This window comes from Oncorhynchus mykiss, chromosome 8 (genome assembly GCF_013265735.2).
Source record: "Oncorhynchus mykiss isolate Arlee chromosome 8, USDA_OmykA_1.1, whole genome shotgun sequence".
NCBI classification, from domain to species: Eukaryota; Metazoa; Chordata; class Actinopteri; order Salmoniformes; family Salmonidae; genus Oncorhynchus; species Oncorhynchus mykiss.
In genome coordinates this window covers 47,635,230-47,653,054 of record NC_048572.1, presented here as the reverse complement: position 1 = coordinate 47,653,054, position 17,825 = coordinate 47,635,230, and positions in this window count along the sequence as shown.

Here is a 17,825-nt window from a genome sequence, read left to right as displayed (position 1 = left end):
TCAAATTCTGTAAGAAGATGGAGGATACAACCTTCAATTATTGGATGGACAGTTGTTCATACAGTGCCTTGCGAAAGTATTCGGCCCCCATGAACTTTGCGACCTTTTGCCACATTTCAGGCTTCAAACATAAAGATATAAAACTGTATTTTTTGTGAAGAATCAACAACAAGTGGGACACAATCATGAAGTGGAACGACATTTATTGGATATATCAAACTTTTTTAACAAATCAAAAACTGAAAAATTGGGCGTGCAAAATTATTCAGCCCCTTTACTTTCAGTGCAGCAAACTCTCTCCAGAAGTTCAGTGAGGATCTCTGAATGATCCAATGTTGACCTAAATGACTAATGATGATAAATACAATCCACCTGTGTGTAATCAAGTCTCCGTATAAATGCACCTGCACTGTGATAGTCTCAGAGGTCCGTTAAAAGCGCAGAGAGCATCATGAAGAACAAGGAACACACCAGGCAGGTCCGAGATACTGTTGTGAAGAAGTTTAAAGCCGGATTTGGATACAAAAAGATTTCCCAAGCTTTAAACATCCCAAGAAGCACTGCGCAAGCGATAATATTGAAATGGAAGGAGTATCAGACCACTGCAAATCTACCAAGACCTGGCCGTCCCTCTAAACTTTCAGCTCATATAAGGAGAAGACTGATCAGAGATGCAGCCAAGAGGCCCATGATCACTCTGGATGAACTGCAGAGATCTACAGCTGAGGTGGGAGACTCTGTCCATAGGACAACAATCAGTCGTATATCGTACAAATCTGGCCTTTATGGAAGAGTGGCAAGAAGAAAGCCATTTCTTAAAGATATCCATAAAAAGTGTTGTTTAAAGTTTGCCACAAGCCACCTGGGAGACACACCAAACATGTGGAAGAAGGTGCTCTGGTCAGATGAAACCAAAATTGAACTTTTTGGCAACAATGCTAAACGTATGTTTGGCGTAAAAGCAACACAGCTGAACACACCATCCCCACTGTCAAACATGGTGGTGGCAGCATCATGGTTTGGGCCTGCTTTTCTTCAGCAGGGACAGGGAAGATGGTTAAAATTGATGGGAAGATGGATGGAGCCAAATACAGGACCATTCTGGAAGAAAACCTGATGGAGTCTGCAAAAGACCTGAGACTGGGACGGAGATTTGTCTTCCAACAAGACAATGATCCAAAACACAAAGCAAAATCTACAATGGAATGGTTCAAAAATAAACATATCCAGGTGTTAGAATGGCCAAGTCAAAGTCCAGACCTGAATCCAATCGAGAATCTGTGGAAAGAACTGAAAACTGCTGTTCACAAATGCTCTCTATCCAACCTCACTGAGCTCGAGCTGTTTTGCAAGGAGGAATGGGAAAAAATGTCAGTCTCTCGATGTTCAAAACTGATAGAGACATACCCCAAGGGACTTACAGCTGTAATCGCAGCAAAAGGTGGCGCTACAAAGTATTAACTTAAGGGGGCTGAATAATTTTGCACGCCCAATTTTTCCGTTTTTGATTTGTTAAAAAAGTTTGAAATATCCAATAAATGTCGTTCCACTTCATGATTGTGTCCCACTTGTTGTTGATTCTTCACAAAAAAATACAGTTTTATATCTTTATGTTTGAAGCCTGAAATGTGGCAAAAGGTCGCAAAGTTCAAGGGGGCCGAATACTTTTGCAAGGCACTGTATATACTCATGGTGAGTAAAGCTTTGTGCAATGTAAATTTTGCTCTGGCTCTTCAAAGCATTTCCAGGGTGAATGACCATTGTTTGTTAACCACTACTTTGAGAAAGTTTAGCTACGTTTTCATGGTAGGATAGGAAGCAGTAAAAAAAAAAGAGGCCTAATCGAAAGTTAAATCTTCCTTTTTTCATCCAGCAATGAATTATATATTCTTATAGCTATCTACACGTCGTTGATCTAAATTGCAGGGAAACATATTCCATAAATTATCAAAATAATTTAACACAGATTAGTTAAAGCATCCCATGTCACCTATTCAATAATGCGTATATGCAACAGGGACTGTATAACAAGACCTATCCTTCAATATTAACAAAACAAACATTCAACAGAGAGAGAGAGAGAGATGGCCCCACAAATCAAATCCTGCACAGGGCCCCCAAAAAGCTTTGTCCATCACTGATTATAAGCCTTATACTAATACATTACAATGGCTCATCCATGCTTATGACAAGTAATACAGCATGATACATGTCTGCTTTAAGGAAAGTGTTACCAAACCTTCTTTACAAACTGGCACAGTACAACTGACAGAACGAAGGACTTCCTATTTACTAGTGAACATGACTGTCTTTGTGGAAGACGCTCAAAGAGGCATGTGTGTCCTACAGAAATAACTGTCTTTGTCCTTGGTTGCGGCTCTTATTGAGTCTTAGTGGCGTTGCTGGGGAGAAGGCTGACCTGGGTTCAAATACTATGCAAAATCTTTCAAATATATATATTTGTTGTGTGTTCTTGCCTACCTGGAGTGCCAGATGAGGTTGCACTTCTATTGTTCCACTGTGCCAGACAAGCTCAATCATGCGCAGCTAAAGTATTTTAAATTATTTTTCATAGGGTTTGAATCCAGGTCTAGGAGAAGGAGGTCTGCATCACAGAGAGAGGAGGGAAATCCCTCTGAAGTGAGCGAAGAAAATGGAAACAACAAACAATCGGTGGAACACAGGAGTCATGCTGCTTGAAACAAAAGATTTCAAAAGGAGGAGGCTTTTGTTTCTAGAATAACAGTGCTGTTGCAATACATGCCTCGGAGGCAGACAAGGAGAGGGGAGAGAGAATGAAGCAAGGTTATAAACTGCTGGAATTTCACAATGAAACAAACAATGATTGACAGCCAACTGTCCTTCGGTTAATCTGGAATTCAGTAACATCTCAGATCATGGATGTCATGAGTGCCACTGTTTACTTTAACATGATTGACCATATAACATAAAGTAATACTTCATCATATAGATTCTAATGCAATTACCAAATTGTAATTACTATACAATATGCATAGATAGTGGATACGCATCACACTGGTCAAATGTAAACACAACTGTAGACACCAGTTATTAATAAACATTTTGGAGACAGGTTATTAATGACACAGTAGCACTACTGTACCTAGCAAAATAGTTTAGAAGCGATTGCTAACTAACTTCTAGCTTGCAAGCGTGACAGTGTTTCCAAAATGGCACAGTGTCTCCAGTTATCTCCACTTTCCAAGCATATCATAAGTGATAACTAATTTAAGAGTGGGCTGTATAATAAAGCATTACCCAATTACTAAAGGCTACAAAGAAACTAAATTGATTACATACTATTGTCCATAAATGCTACTTAAACTTTTAATAAAGAAATTTGGCTAATAGGCTACTGAAGATAACCAAGCGTCTCATGATGAAAGCTCGCCTTGAGGCTGATAGACATATTACAAGCAAAGGGAAACCCAGGTAACCCGTAGGATCCAACTTATTTTATGAAGTCCACCTCGCTCTTTCTAGTTTTACCTAGGGAGTAGGATGAAGTTGCCCCTAGTCACTGATCTTTGGTCAGTTTGAATTTTCCCCACTTATGGTTTAAGTTGGGACTGAAGAGAAGGAAGCTAATCCTAGATCTGTACCAAGAAAACCTGGACAGGAAGTTTGCCTCAGGACACACATTTGCATTTTCTGCCTGCTTTGATTCAGTAGACCCAGGGCTTCTCCTCAGGACTCAAAATCTTAATCTGCTGTCATTGAGATCTAAAACTAGTGGAAACTGAACTTCTATCACCTTAAAGGGAAATTTCACCACTGCTCTATGTCACTATATATGTCCATTAATACGTTATTAACATGTCATATGTGTAAAAAAAATGTAGCATTTCCTCACCACACCCGAATACGAGCGTTTCTGCATCTCACTGGTAGAAACGGGCCAGCTACAGTACATTGCCTGGCTGTTAGCAAACCACATTTTCCAGAATTCATAGTAATTTCAGGATGTGGAGGATAGCCCCGTGGACGTGTGAGAAATCTCTAAATGTCTGTGTTTGTAGCCAGCACCTACAGCCAGAAGATTTCGAAACAGATTTAAAGTCTCATGTGATGGGGTTGCCATGTCGTCAAACAAGTCATGTCATTCTATCGATTTTCCCCTTCAATTCAAAAAGAGGCAGCTATCCAATCCTATCCAATCAACAACACCACAGTAAAAAAAAATAAGTCAAGCAGAGGTAACTCAGCTAACGCTACCTAGCTAGCTAGCAAAATAAATGCATTTATCTAAACCAAAATCTATCTAGCTAGCTTTCCTAATACGCTAGCTAGACATTCCAAAGCATTCCGATGTAATTAGGCAGCTGCTATCTGGCAATGTGATTTGTAACTTTGCAAGCTACCATTAGCTTCATTAGGTTACGCTAGCTAACTAACTACCACAGAAGCTAACGTGACTGTGTTCTATTTAGAGTCTGATCCCATCAACATCTGTAGAGGCATCAACATCAAGCTCAGCACCAGGAACTAGTAAGTCACCTTCTGTTGTAAAATCTTACTAAAATCTACTAAATCTTTCCATGATTCCATGATGAGCAAATAAATATACTGGAGCCAGGCATATAGATGGTCAGTGCTTGTCTTGATGTCATAGTTGGTGTGTTTACAAGTAGGCTACAACTTATGGAGGCTTAGTTGATTACTCATGCAAGGCTTGAAGTCTAAATTGGAGGAAATTAGGTATTATTAAGGAGGGGATGGTGCGGGTGACTATTGTGTGTGAAGGTTAGTATGCATGATCTATTGACATAGGGGGGTGGGTGGACATAGAATGTTGTTTGTATTGAGTGTGTATTGATGGAGGGAAAGTAGTATGTGTAAATGTTCACTGCCTACAGACTAAGCCTGCTGCTGATGACAAAAAATATATATATATATATTTTTATTTTACTTGGCAAGTCAGTTAAGAACAAATTCTTATTTTCAATGACAGCCTAGGGGGTTAACTGCCTGTTCAGGGGCAGAACGAAAGATTTGTACCTTGTCAGCTCGGGGTTTTGAACATGAAACCTTGCGGTTACTAGTCCAACGCTCTAACCACCCTGCCGCCCCAATGACCTAGACACCAGCATAAGTAGTACAGAACCCGTTGACCCATTGGATGAAAGCTTTCAGCCTGGGAATAAGCTCAAGCTAAACATGATCTGACTTTGAAATAAGCTAGGAAAGCCAAAAGTATTTACAAAAGCACAATACTCTCCTGAGAAAACAAAATCCCCAATACACTCAACTCTATGCAGACAAGTGCTCCTCAAACTTTTCACACACTTGTAGTCAATTCTTTGGCATGCGAAGAGGGGCTGTTAGTATACTCTTCTAGCCTATTCACTCCATTGTTGGCTGTTCTTGTCTGCTCAATAGTACAACTGTAAGGGCTCATACACCACACTGCTCAACTAGGCTGTCTACAAGTCAAGTCCCCTCAAACTTTTCACATTTTTGCTAACAGCCCATCTCAATGCTCCATTATTGACTGAGTGTAACAAAACACATACCAGTCTACTGTGCTCTTTGTTGTTTACAGATGAACATAATTTATTGTATGGTTGCACATCCTCATGATCAACCTTCATGTCTTTCGAGGAGACCTGCAGTACAAACAAATCTTCTGTAAGAGGTTGAAGCAGTGGGTGGTGAATAAAGTGTAGGAGAGGCTTGTCCACCTGGCTGTAGAGTGCAGAAAGGACCAGAAGTTGTCTACAAGGAGCCCCAAACCCAAAATCCCTGTCAACATCGACACAGCGCCAACGTTTGCTAAACCAGCTGCCATTACACAACACAAGAAGAGGTTCACCAGCTGAAGAACATTATGGAACCTGCCTGGAACATTCAGTCAACACAACATCCATATTCAGTTTGAGTAACGTTGTAGTATAATATAGAATGCCTATAATATAGAATGCCCAACTGCATTGTGGTATAGATATTGTTAGCTGTTGTACATATGTGTAGTGCCTTCAGAAAGTATTCAAACCCATTGACTTAATCCTCATTTTGTTGTTTTACAGCCTGAATTCAAAATGGATTAAATATATATATTTTCGTACCCATCTACACAGAATATCGCATAATAACAATGTGAACATTTGTTTATTTATTTTTTGCTAACTTAATGACATTTAAAAATATTTATGTCTCATTTACATAGGTGTTCACACTCCTGAGTAAATGCATGTTAGAATCACCTTAGGCAGTGATTACAGCTATGAATGTTTCAGGGTAAGTCTCTAAAAGCTTAACACACCTGGATTGCACAATATTTGCACGTTATTATTTTTTTAATTATTCAAGCTCTGTCAAATTGGTTGTTGATCATTGCTAGACAGCCATTTTCAATGGCCATAGATTTTCTTGCCAAAGATTTTCAAGGTGATTTAAATTAAAACTGTAACTAGGCCACTCAGGAACATTCAATATCATCATGGTAAGCAACTCCATTGTATATTTGACCTTGTGTTTTAGGTTATTGTCCTGCTGAAAGGTGATATTAGTCTGTTGAAAAGCAGACTGAACCAGGTTTTCCTCTAAGATTTTGCCTGTGCTTGTCTCTATTCCGTTGAATTTTATCATAAAAAGATTCCTAGCCCTTGCCGATAACAAGCATAACATGATGCACCCTCCACCATGCTTGAAAATAGGAAGAGTGGTACTTAATGATGTGATAGATTTGTACAAACATAACACTTTGTATTCAAGACAAAAAGTAAATTTCTTTGCCATATTTTTTGTACTTTTACTTTAGTGCCTTATTGCAAACAGGATTCATGTACTGTATCATGCACTGTATATAATGGTTGTAACGTACACGCTTGGGAGTCAGGAAGCAGGTGCAGAAGACAAGTTTAATAATGAAATGAAACAAATTAACACAAATGAGAAGTGTACTGAACATGAGAGGAAACAATACTACCTAATGACAGATGACAACTGAGGGCTAAATAAAGGCATAATCAAGGAGAAAATGATGACCAGGTGTGCGTAATAATGGCGAACAGGTGACCGTAATATAGTTGCCAGGGCCGGTGGTTAGTAGACCGACGACGTCAAGCACCGGAGGGTGAGAGCAGGGGTAGGCGTTACAGTATCCCCCACACTGATGCCGCCCGACGATGCCTGCCAGTTGTCCGCCTGATCCTTCTGACGGTGCATGGTACGCTGGAGCCTCACGTGGGTGGCATTCCACACCTCCTCTGCACGCCGGAACCATTTGTCCACTTTTATTTTTTTATTTTTTTTTATTTCACCTTTATTTAACCAGGTAGGCTAGTTGAGAACAAGTTCTCATTTGCAACTGCGACCTGGCCAAGATAAGGCATAGCAGTGTGAACAGACAACACAGAGTTACACATGGAGTAAACAATTAACAAGTCAATAACACAGTAGAAAAAAGGGGAGTCTATATATACATTGTGTGCAAAAGGCATGAGAAGGTAGGCAAATAATTACAATTATGCAGATTAACACTGGAGTGATAAATGATCAGATGGTTATGTAAAGGTAGAGATAGAGATATTGGTGTGCAAAAGAGCAGAAAAATAAATAAATAAAAACAGTATGGGGATGAGGTAGGTGAAAATGGGTGGGCTATTTACCAATAGACTATGTACAGCTGCAGCGATCGGTTAGCTGCTCAGATAGCAGATGTTTGAAGTTGGTGAGGGAGATAAAAGTCTCCAACTTCAGCGATTTTTGCAATTCGTTCCAATCACAGGCAGCAGAGAACTGGAACGAAAGGCGGCCAAATGAGGTGTTGGCTTTAGGGATGATCAGTGAGATACACCTGCTGGAGCGCGTGCTACGGATGGGTGTTGCCATCGTAACCAGTGAACTGAGATAAGGCGGAGCTTTACCTAGCATGGACTTGTAGATGACCTGGAGCCAGTGGGTCTGGCGACGAATATGTAGCGAGGGCCAGCCGACTAGAGCATACAAGTCGCAGTGGTGGGTGGTATAAGGTGCTTTAGTGACAAAAACGGATGGCACTGTGATAAACTGCATCCAGTTTGCTGAGTAGAGTGTTGGAAGCAATTTTGTAGATGACATCGCCGAAGTCGAGGATCGGTAGGATAGTCAGTTTTACTAGGGTAAGTTTGGCGGCGTGAGTGAAGGAGGCTTTGTTGCGGAATAGAAAGCCGACTCTTGATTTGATTTTCGATTGGAGATGTTTGATATGGGTCTGGAAGGAGAGTTTAGAGTCTAGCCAGACACCTAGGTACTTATAGATGTCCACATATTCAAGGTCGGAACCATCCAGGGTGGTGATGCTGGTCAGGCGTGCGGGTGCAGGAAGCGAACGGTTGAAAAGCATGCATTTGGTTTTACTAGCGTTTAAGAGCAGTTGGAGGCCACGGAAGGAGTGCTGTATGGCATTGAAGCTCGTTTGGAGGTTAGATAGCACAGTGTCCAAGGACGGGCCGGAAGTATATAGAATGGTGTCGTCTGCGTAGAGGTGGATCAGGGAATCGCCCGCAGCATGATAAACATCATTGATATATACAGAGAAAAGAGTCGGCCCGAGAATTGAACCCTGTGGCACCCCCATAGAGACTGCCAGAGGACCGGACAGCATGCACTCCGATTTGACACACTGAACTCTGTCTGCAAAGTAATTGGTGAACCAGGCAAGGCAGTCATCCGAAAAACCGAGGCTACTGAGTCTGCCGATAAGAATACGGTGATTGACAGAGTCGAAAGCCTTGGCAAGGTCTATGAAGACGGCTGCACAGTACTGTCTTTTATCGATGGCGGTTATGATATCGTTTAGTACCTTGAGCGTGGCTGAGGTACACCCGTGACCGGCTCGGAAACCAGATTGCACAGCGGAGAAGGTACGGTGGGATTCAAGATGGTCAGTGATCTGTTTGTTGACTTGGCTTTCGAAGACCTTAGATAGGCAGGGCAGGATGGATATTGGTCTGTAACAGTTTGGGTCCAGGGTGTCGCCCCCTTTGAAGAGGGGGATGACTGCGGCAGCTTTCCAATCCTTGGGGATCTCAGACGATATGAAAGAGAGGTTGAACAGGCTGGTAATAGGGGTTGCGACAATGGCGGCGGATAGTTTCAGGAATAGAGGGTCCAGATTGTCAAGCCCAGCTGATTTGTACGGGTCCAGGTTTTGCAGCTCTTTCAGAACATCTGCTATCTGGATTTGGGTAAAGGAGAACCTGGAGAGGCTTGGGCGAGTAGCTGCGGGGGGGGGGGGGCTGTTGGACGAGGTTGGAGTAGCCAGGCGGAAGGCATGGCCAGCCGTTGAGAAATGCTTGTTGAAGTTTTCGATAATCATGGATTTATCGGTGGTGACCGTGTTACCTAGCCTCAGTGCAGTGGGCAGCTGGGAGGAGGTGCTCTTGTTCTCCATGGACTTCACAGTGTCCCAGAACTTTTTGGAGTTGGAGCTACAAGATGCAAACTTCTGCCTGAAGAAGTTGGCTTTAGCTTTCCTGACTGACTGTGTGTATTGGTTCCTGACTTCCCTGAACAGTTGCATATCGCGGGGACTGTTCGATGTTAGTGCAGTCCGCCACAGGATGTTTTTGTGCTGGTCGAGGGCAGTCAGGTCTGGAGTGAACCAGGGGCTATATCTGTTCTTAGTTCTGCATTTTTTGAACGGAGCATGCTTATCTAAAATGGTGAGGAAGTTACTTTTAAAGAAAGACCAGGCATCCTCAACTGACGGGATGAGGTCAATGTCCTTCCAGGATACCCGGGCCAGGTCGATTAGAAAGGCCTGCTCACAGAAGTGTTTTAGGGAGCGTTTGACAGTGATGAGGGGTGGTCGTTTGACTGCGGCTCCATAGCGGATACAGGCAATGAGGCAGTGATCGCTGAGATCCTGGTTGAAGACAGCGGAGGTGTATTTGGAGGGCCAGTTGGTCAGGATGACGTCAATGAGGGTGCCCTTGTTTACAGAGTTAGGGTTGTACCTGGTGGGTTCCTTGATGATTTGAGTGAGATTGAGGGCATCTAGCTTAGATTGTAGGACTGCCGGGGTGTTAAGCATATCCCAGTTTAGGTCACCTAACAGAACAAACTCTGAAGCTAGATGGGGGGCGATCAATTCACAAATGGTGTCCAGGGCACAGCTGGGAGCTGAGGGGGGTCGGTAGCAGGCGGCAACAGTGAGAGACTTATTTCTGGAGAGAGTAATTTTCAAAATTAGTAGTTCGAACTGTTTGGGTATGGACCTGGAAAGTATGACATTACTTTGCAGGCTCTCTCTGCAGTAGACTGCAACTCCTCCTCCTTTGGCAGTTCTATCTTGACGGAAGATGTTATAGTTGGGTATGGAAATCTCAGAATTTTTGGTGGCCTTCCTGAGCCAGGATTCAGACACGGCAAGGACATCAGGGTTAGCAGAGTGTGCTAGAGCAGTGAGTAAGACAAACTTAGGGAGGAGGCTTCTGATGTTGACATGCATGAAACCAAGGCTTTTTCGATCACAGAAGTCAACAAATGAGGGTGCCTGGGGACATGCAGGGCCTGGGTTTACCTCCACATCACCCGCGGAACAGAGAAGGAGTAGTATGAGGGTGCGGCTGAAGGCTATCAAAACTGGTCGCCTAGGGCGTTGGGGACAGAGAATAAGAGGAGCAGGTTTCTGGGCATGGTAGAATATATTCAGGGCATAATGCGCAAACAGGGGTATGGTGGGGTGCGGGTACAGCGGAGGTAAGCCCAGGCACTGGGTGATGATGAGAGAGGTTGTATCTCTGGACATGCTGGTTGTAATGGGTGAGGTCACCGCATGTGTGGGGGGTGGGACAAAGGAGGTAACAGGGGTATAAAGAGTGGAACTAGGGGCTCCATTGTAAACTAAAACAATGATAACTAACCTGCACAACAGTATACAAGGCATATTGACATTTGAGAAAGACATACAGCGAGGCATACAGTAATCACAGGTGTTGAATTGGGAGAGCTAGCTAAAACAGTAGGTGAGACAACAGCTAATCAGCTAGCACAACAACAGCAGGTAGAATGGCGATTGATTAGGCAGAGAGGGTCGGATTAACTACACACAGAGCCTAAGTGCGGCTGGGGCCGACAGATAAAACATAAACAAGCAGAATGGATTACCGTGATTAATGGACAGTCCAGCATGCATCAGCTATGTAGCCAAGTGATCAGTGTCCAAGGGGCAGCGGTGGATGGGGCAGGGAAGCTGGACTGGCGAGTGTTATCCAGGTTAGAAAACTAACAATGACCAAATAGCTTGTAGCCAGTTAGCTGGTTAGCTTCTGGAGGTTCTTGAGTGTGTTCTAAAAATGTAAAGATAATAGCGGTTCCGTATCACATTGGGTGAGGCAGGTTACCGGAAGGTATAAACAAATTAAAAATCGAAAAGGGATAGAAAGTAAATATGGGTTCAGTGAGTGTTTGGGACGCGGCGATTCAGACGGTTAGCAGGCCTGTGCTAACAAGCTAACAGTTAGTAGACGGTGCTAAACACGGTAGCAGTTAGCGGACCGGGCTAAACAAGCTAGCAGTTAGCAGGCCGAATTTGCAAGCAAGGAGATAGCAAGGGCTAGAGAGTTAGCCTTTGGGGACGTCGCGATGGGGGTATCTGTTTATTCCTCTTCATGCAGTGACATCGATGGACCGGTCGTGGGTCTGGATATTGTAGCCCAGGAGCTCAAAATGTTCCGTTTGCGATGGGAATCCGGGGATGAAAAATAAAATAAAATAATAAATAGGTCCGTTATGCTCTGGTTAGAGTCGCGTTGTTCGAACTGGCGAGAGCTTTCCGAGCTAAAGGTTAGCTGATGACCGGTTAGCTGAAGACCGCTAGCAATGTTTTGCTGAAGCTGGTAGTTCGTTGGCTAGCTTCAGTTGAGGGGTTCCAAGGTCCGAAGTAAATATAAATACTTTAGGAAAAATAGCTACGTTGGGTGAGGCGGGTTGCAGGAGAGTATTTAGAAGAAGTTGAGGTTCAGCAAAAAGTTTTAAAGATATGTGAAGAAAAAAAAACGAAAACAAACGAAATATACAAGGGACACAACACGACAACACGACAATACGTCCTACTGCTACGCCATCTTGGATTCACTGCAGGGGCATCGGTCTGTCTCGTAGTCCACGGAGCCGGATGATATCTCAGAACACAATGGAAGGGAGTCAGCCCGGTGGAGGAGTGTCGAAGTGAGTTCTGGGTGTATTCTGCCAAGGGAAGGAACCGGGCCCACTCCCCCTGCCGGTCATAGCAGTGACTCATTAGTAACATCCCCAACTCCTGGTTGGTCCTCTCCACCTGCCCGTTGGACTGAGGCCGGTACCTAGATGTGAGGCTTGTTGTGCAAAATTCTTTATACAGTGAGAGACTTATTTTTTTCAAACAATCTTTATTATTGATTACGAATTGCAATAATGGAGCTGGTCAATGACCACCCATCAGTGATCGTTAAGAGCCCAACCTTACAGGGGAATCATGGGTCTTATATAGCTAACACAAAAAAATGCTTAGTCATGGCTGATTCCACCCCTCCCCGGCAGCTCGGGGCATCACAAGCTACTTATCTTGGGTTCTTCTTGTGAGTTATGTGCACCGGGTGTTGTTTTACTCCGCCAGGCTCTATCTATCTCGGGTCACAAACACCAACTGATTCTATGGAATGCAGGCTGTAGGTTTTATCACCAAGCCATCATAAATCAATTGCTAGCACCAAGCCCCAGCGGCACAACTCAGTCATACGAGAGAGTACTCATCAAAGTTATCCAATGCATAAACCGTATTAAAACATAATCTTGTCATTTTCTACCAGAGGCTGACCGTGACCCCAGCTTTTCCATAAAGGCTTTCCTGATCTGCAACGTAAACTTTGGACCACGGTCAGAAACAATATCCTCCGGAAAGCCAGGTACCGGAAAACCAGCTGGAATAGTGCCTCAGCGACCTGGAGAGTGGTAAGTAGACCAAAGAGATGAATTTGTCGATAACAACCATATTAGTGGTAAACCCATCAGAAAGGGGGAGATCAGTTACAAAGTCTATGGACAGATGTGACCATGGCCGCTGAGGTACGTAAGGGGAAGTACATTCCCTGCTGGAGAGTGCCGGGGAGATTTGGATTGGGTACATATGGAACATGAGTTCACATACTGCACTATTCCAGCTGGTTTTCCGGTACATGGCTTTCCGGAGGATATTGTTTCTGACCGTGGTCCCAAGTTTCCTGTGCCAAGGTGTGTCACCAGTACTTATCTGACAGAGATTGGATGGTGCTGGTGATACCAGCGGCGAGTGATGTACTGTACCAGTCAAAGGTTTGGACACACTGACTCATTCAAAGGTTTTTCTTAATTTTTACTATTTTCAACATTGTAGAATATTAGTGAAGACATCAAAACAATGAAATAAGACATATGAAATCATGTAGAAACCAAAAGTGTTAAACAAATTTTACATTCTTGAAAGTAGAGACACTTTGCCTTGATGACAGCTTTGCACACTCTTGGCATTCTCTCAACCAGCTTCACATGGAATGCTTTTCCAACAGTCTTGAAGGAGTTCCCACATTTTCTTAGCAGTTTTCTGCTTTTCCTTCACTCTGTGGTCCAACTCATCTCAAACCATCTCAATTGGGTTGAGGTCGGGTGATTGTGGAAGCCAGGTCATCTGATGCAGCACTCCATCACACTCCTTCTTGGTCAAATAGCCCTTACACAGCCTGGAGGTGTGTTTGGTCATTGCCCTGTTGAAAAACAAATGATTGTCCCACTAAGCCCAAACCAGGTGGATGGCGTATCACTGCAGAATGCTGTGGTAGCCATGCTGCTTAAGTGTGCCTTGAATTCTAAATAAATCACTAACAGTGTCACCAGCAAAGCACCTTCATACCATCACACCTCCTCCATGCTTCACGGTAAGAATCACACATGCAGAGATCATCCGTTCACCTACTCTGCATCTCACCACGACACCGTGGTTGGAGCCCAAAATCTCACATTTGGACTCATCAGACCAAAGGACAGATTTCCACCGGTATAGTCCATTGCTCGTGTTTCTTGACCCAAGCAAGACTCTTCTTATTATTGTTGTTGTCCTTTAGTAGTGGTTTCTTTGCAGCAATTCGACCATGAAGGCCTGATTCTGGGTCTTCCTTTCCGGTGACGGTCTTCATGAGAGCCAGTTTCATCATAGCACTCGATGGTTTTTGCGACTGTACTTGAAGAAACTTTAATTTTCCATATTGACTGACTGTCATTTCTCTTTACTTATTTGAGCTGTTCTTGCCATAATATGGACTTGGTCTTTTACCAAATAGGGCTATCTTCTGTATACCACACCTTCCTTGTCACAACACAACTGATTGGCTGAAACGCATTAAGAAGGAAAGAAATTCCACAAATTAACTTTTAACAAGGCACACCAGTTAATTGAAAACAATAATAATTTTGCACGCCCAATTTTTCAGTTTTTGATTTGTTAAAAAAGTTTGAAATATCCAATAAATGTCGTTCCACTTCATGATTGTGTCCCACTTGTTGTTGATTCTTCACAAAAAAATACAGTTTTATATCTTTATGTTTGAAGCCTGAAATGTGGCAAAAGGTTGCAAAGTTCAAGGGGGCCGAATACTTTCGCAAGGCACTGTAAGTGTATGTAAACGTCTTCCAATATGCTAATATAGCCGACCTGAGTCTTTATATTCAGATTATGGTAAATAGCATGGAAGGTTGGTCAGATGGATAAAATCACAGTACAGTTGAGTTAGATGATATAATTTACAGTTTAGTTGGCATTAGTCTGTGATTCTTGTCTTCATTGGCTTTGGTTAGGATTGGCCAGCCGGTGGGTAACGTAGTATGTATATATTTTCTGCAGGGAGACAGAAATAGCAAATAAAAACAAGCAATAATGTTAGTACATTGTAACGGTTTTGACTTGAGGTTATTGTTTGTAGGGGTGCCATGTAGGTTGTGCATACCAGAGAAATTATATTTTTGTTTAGGAGGGTGTGTGTCCATCTGCTCCATCAAGTCTACACTTCATGAACTCTTACCATTGGAAATAACATCAAAACAACTGTTATTTTGCGTTGGTTGTATTACCAAAATTATTTAAACCGTTTTAGAAACTTTAGAGTGCTTTCTATCTATTATAAGCATATCCTAGCTTCTGGGCCTGAGTAACAGGAAGTTTACTTTGGGCACGCTTTTCATCCGGATGTGAAAATACTGCCCCCTACCCAAGACGTTAAATCACAGCTGGCCTGGTACATTGTTTGCTGCCTCCTCCCATTTGGGATGCACTGTTTTAGTTTCAATGACTCATAATTTTTTGACAAAAATGTACAAATGCAACTAACTAGCAAGGGCATTGATCACAAGTCGGTCATAACAGTGTAACTATTTATTTTGCTAGCTAAAAACACAGAGCCTAACGTTAGCTGGGAGGATGTCATGTCATTGGAGGAGTGGGTGAGTTAGCTAGCTATGCTGAACTTGAACGACTGTTATTCAGTTAGCATATCTCTTGCATTCATAAATTCACTCTGGCTATCTACTCTGATTTCAGAGCACTCTCGTCTGAGTGTGCCAGAGTGCAAATAGCTGATGTACCTGATAAATTTACGAACACGTTACACTCGCTGAATATTATACTACACTGGCTATGACGCTCGTCTTATGTGGCAGGGCTTGCAAACTATTACAGACTACAAAGGGAAGCACAGCCACGAGCTGCCCAGTGACACAAGCCTACCAGACGAGCTAAATCTCTTCTATACTTATGTCATGCAATAAAATGCAAATGAATTACTTAAAAATCATACAATGTGATTTTCTGGATTTTTGTTTTAGATTCCGTCTCTCACAGTTGAAGGGTACCTATGATAAAAAATTACAGACCTCTACATGCTTTGTAAGTAGGAAACACTGCTGATTTTGCAGGTTATCAAATACTTGTTCTCCCCACTGTATATATGGATGATTTATAAAGCCAGGCACATTTAACAGTTAGGCCATTGATTATAGATCTAATTAAGTTGGGGTTTCCTCTCCTCAATTTCCTTAGACAATTAGGTTCAAGGCAAGGGTTGTTTCCTCATCTCTGCTGCTGCTGCCTACGCTGCATTGTTCTCAATCCCAATATGCTGGTTAACTCTGCTATTATGCACATAGCAACATAGGGAAAGGCGTCAATTCTACGGCACACTGAAGATTGTTTCAGAACCGCGGACAGCGACCGTATCCAACGCGGGAGAAGAGCATTTGTTATAAAATAATGTTTGATTTATTAGTGTTGCACCATCATTTTTACATAATATAACCTTATACAATTTCAGTATCACGTCACAGAGTGATGGACTGTGCCATCACTATGACCTACCCAATGGATTAGTCCACTGAGACAGGCGCCAATCGGACAGGTGTCTTGTCCACCATGAAAAAGAAAAACATGTGCGACTGCTCGACTAAAAAATTCTCGGTCGACCAGCAGCCTGTCGACCAAACAATGGACCAATCAACCAAACAATCGAGCAGTCGACTAAATGGGGTCAGCCCTTTTCAACAAGTCAGTTCGTCAAATTTCTGCAATGCTAGAACTACCCCGGTCAACTTTAAGTGCTTTATTGTGAAGCGGAAACGTCTAGGAGCACTCCGGTAACGCTTGCCATGCGGTAGTAAAGAGAACAGTCTATGACTGGGGTGGCTGGGGTCTTTGACAATTTTTAGGGCCTTCTTCTGACACAGCCTGGTGTAGAGGTCCTGGATGGCAGGCAGCTTAGCCCCAGTGATGTACTGGGCCGTACGCACCTCTCTCTGTAGTGCCTTGCGGTCAGAGGACTAGCAATTGCCGTACCAGGCAGCTCTCGATGTTGCAGCTGTGGAATCTTTTGAGGATCTCAGGACTCATGCCAAATCCTTTTAGTTTCCTGAGGGGGAATAGGCTTTGTCGTTCCCTCTTCACGACTGTCTTGGTGTGTTTGGACCATTCTAGTTTGTTGTTGATGTGGAAACCACGGAACTTGAAGCTCTCAACCTGCTCCACTGCAGCCCCGTCAATGAGAATGGGGGCGTGCTCGGTTCTCCTTTTCCTGTAGTCCACAATCATCTCCTTAGTCTTGGTTACGTTGAGGGATAGGTTGTTATTCTGGCACCCCCCGGCCAGGTCTCTGACCTCCTCCCTATAGGTGTCACGCTCTGGCCTTAGTTATCTTTGTTTTCTTTATTATTTTGGTTAGGCCAGGGTGTGACATGGGTGATTTATGCGTTTTGTCTTGTCTAGGGGTTTTGTAGATTTATGGGGTTGTGTCTTTTAGGTGTCTAGGTAAGTCTATGGTTGCCTGGATTGGTTCTCAATTGGCTCTCTCTCCCTCAGTTATGCACATAAAAACAACAAGGTCAACAACTAATGCTATCCATAGTGAGAGGAGCTGAAATCTAATGAGGGAACATTAGATAAACCCCCTCAAACTTTTTCAGCTTGTTGGACGTCACAATTGCAATGATAAACAATGGGGAACAGTAGCCTGCTCTTCCTTTTGCAGCTTGCCTGCCTATGCATGCTTCTCCCAACCCATGTTTTGACAACTGAATGGGAACTTGCCTGCCTGCCAGCTCATTTGATCAAGCCATGATTGACAACTTATCGTGCTGTCATAAATTGCCTCCAGTGTGTCAGAGCGCACTTTGGGTCGTTCATAAATTCGGAGTGTCGCCAGATTGTCTGTTTCACTGCACAAATTGACACTGGACACTGTCGAGGAGAAAGGTTGACCCGAGCTTTCCTCACAACGCCAGTCAAGCACCCAAGCTAACTGGCTAAATTTGACTAGCTTGCTAGC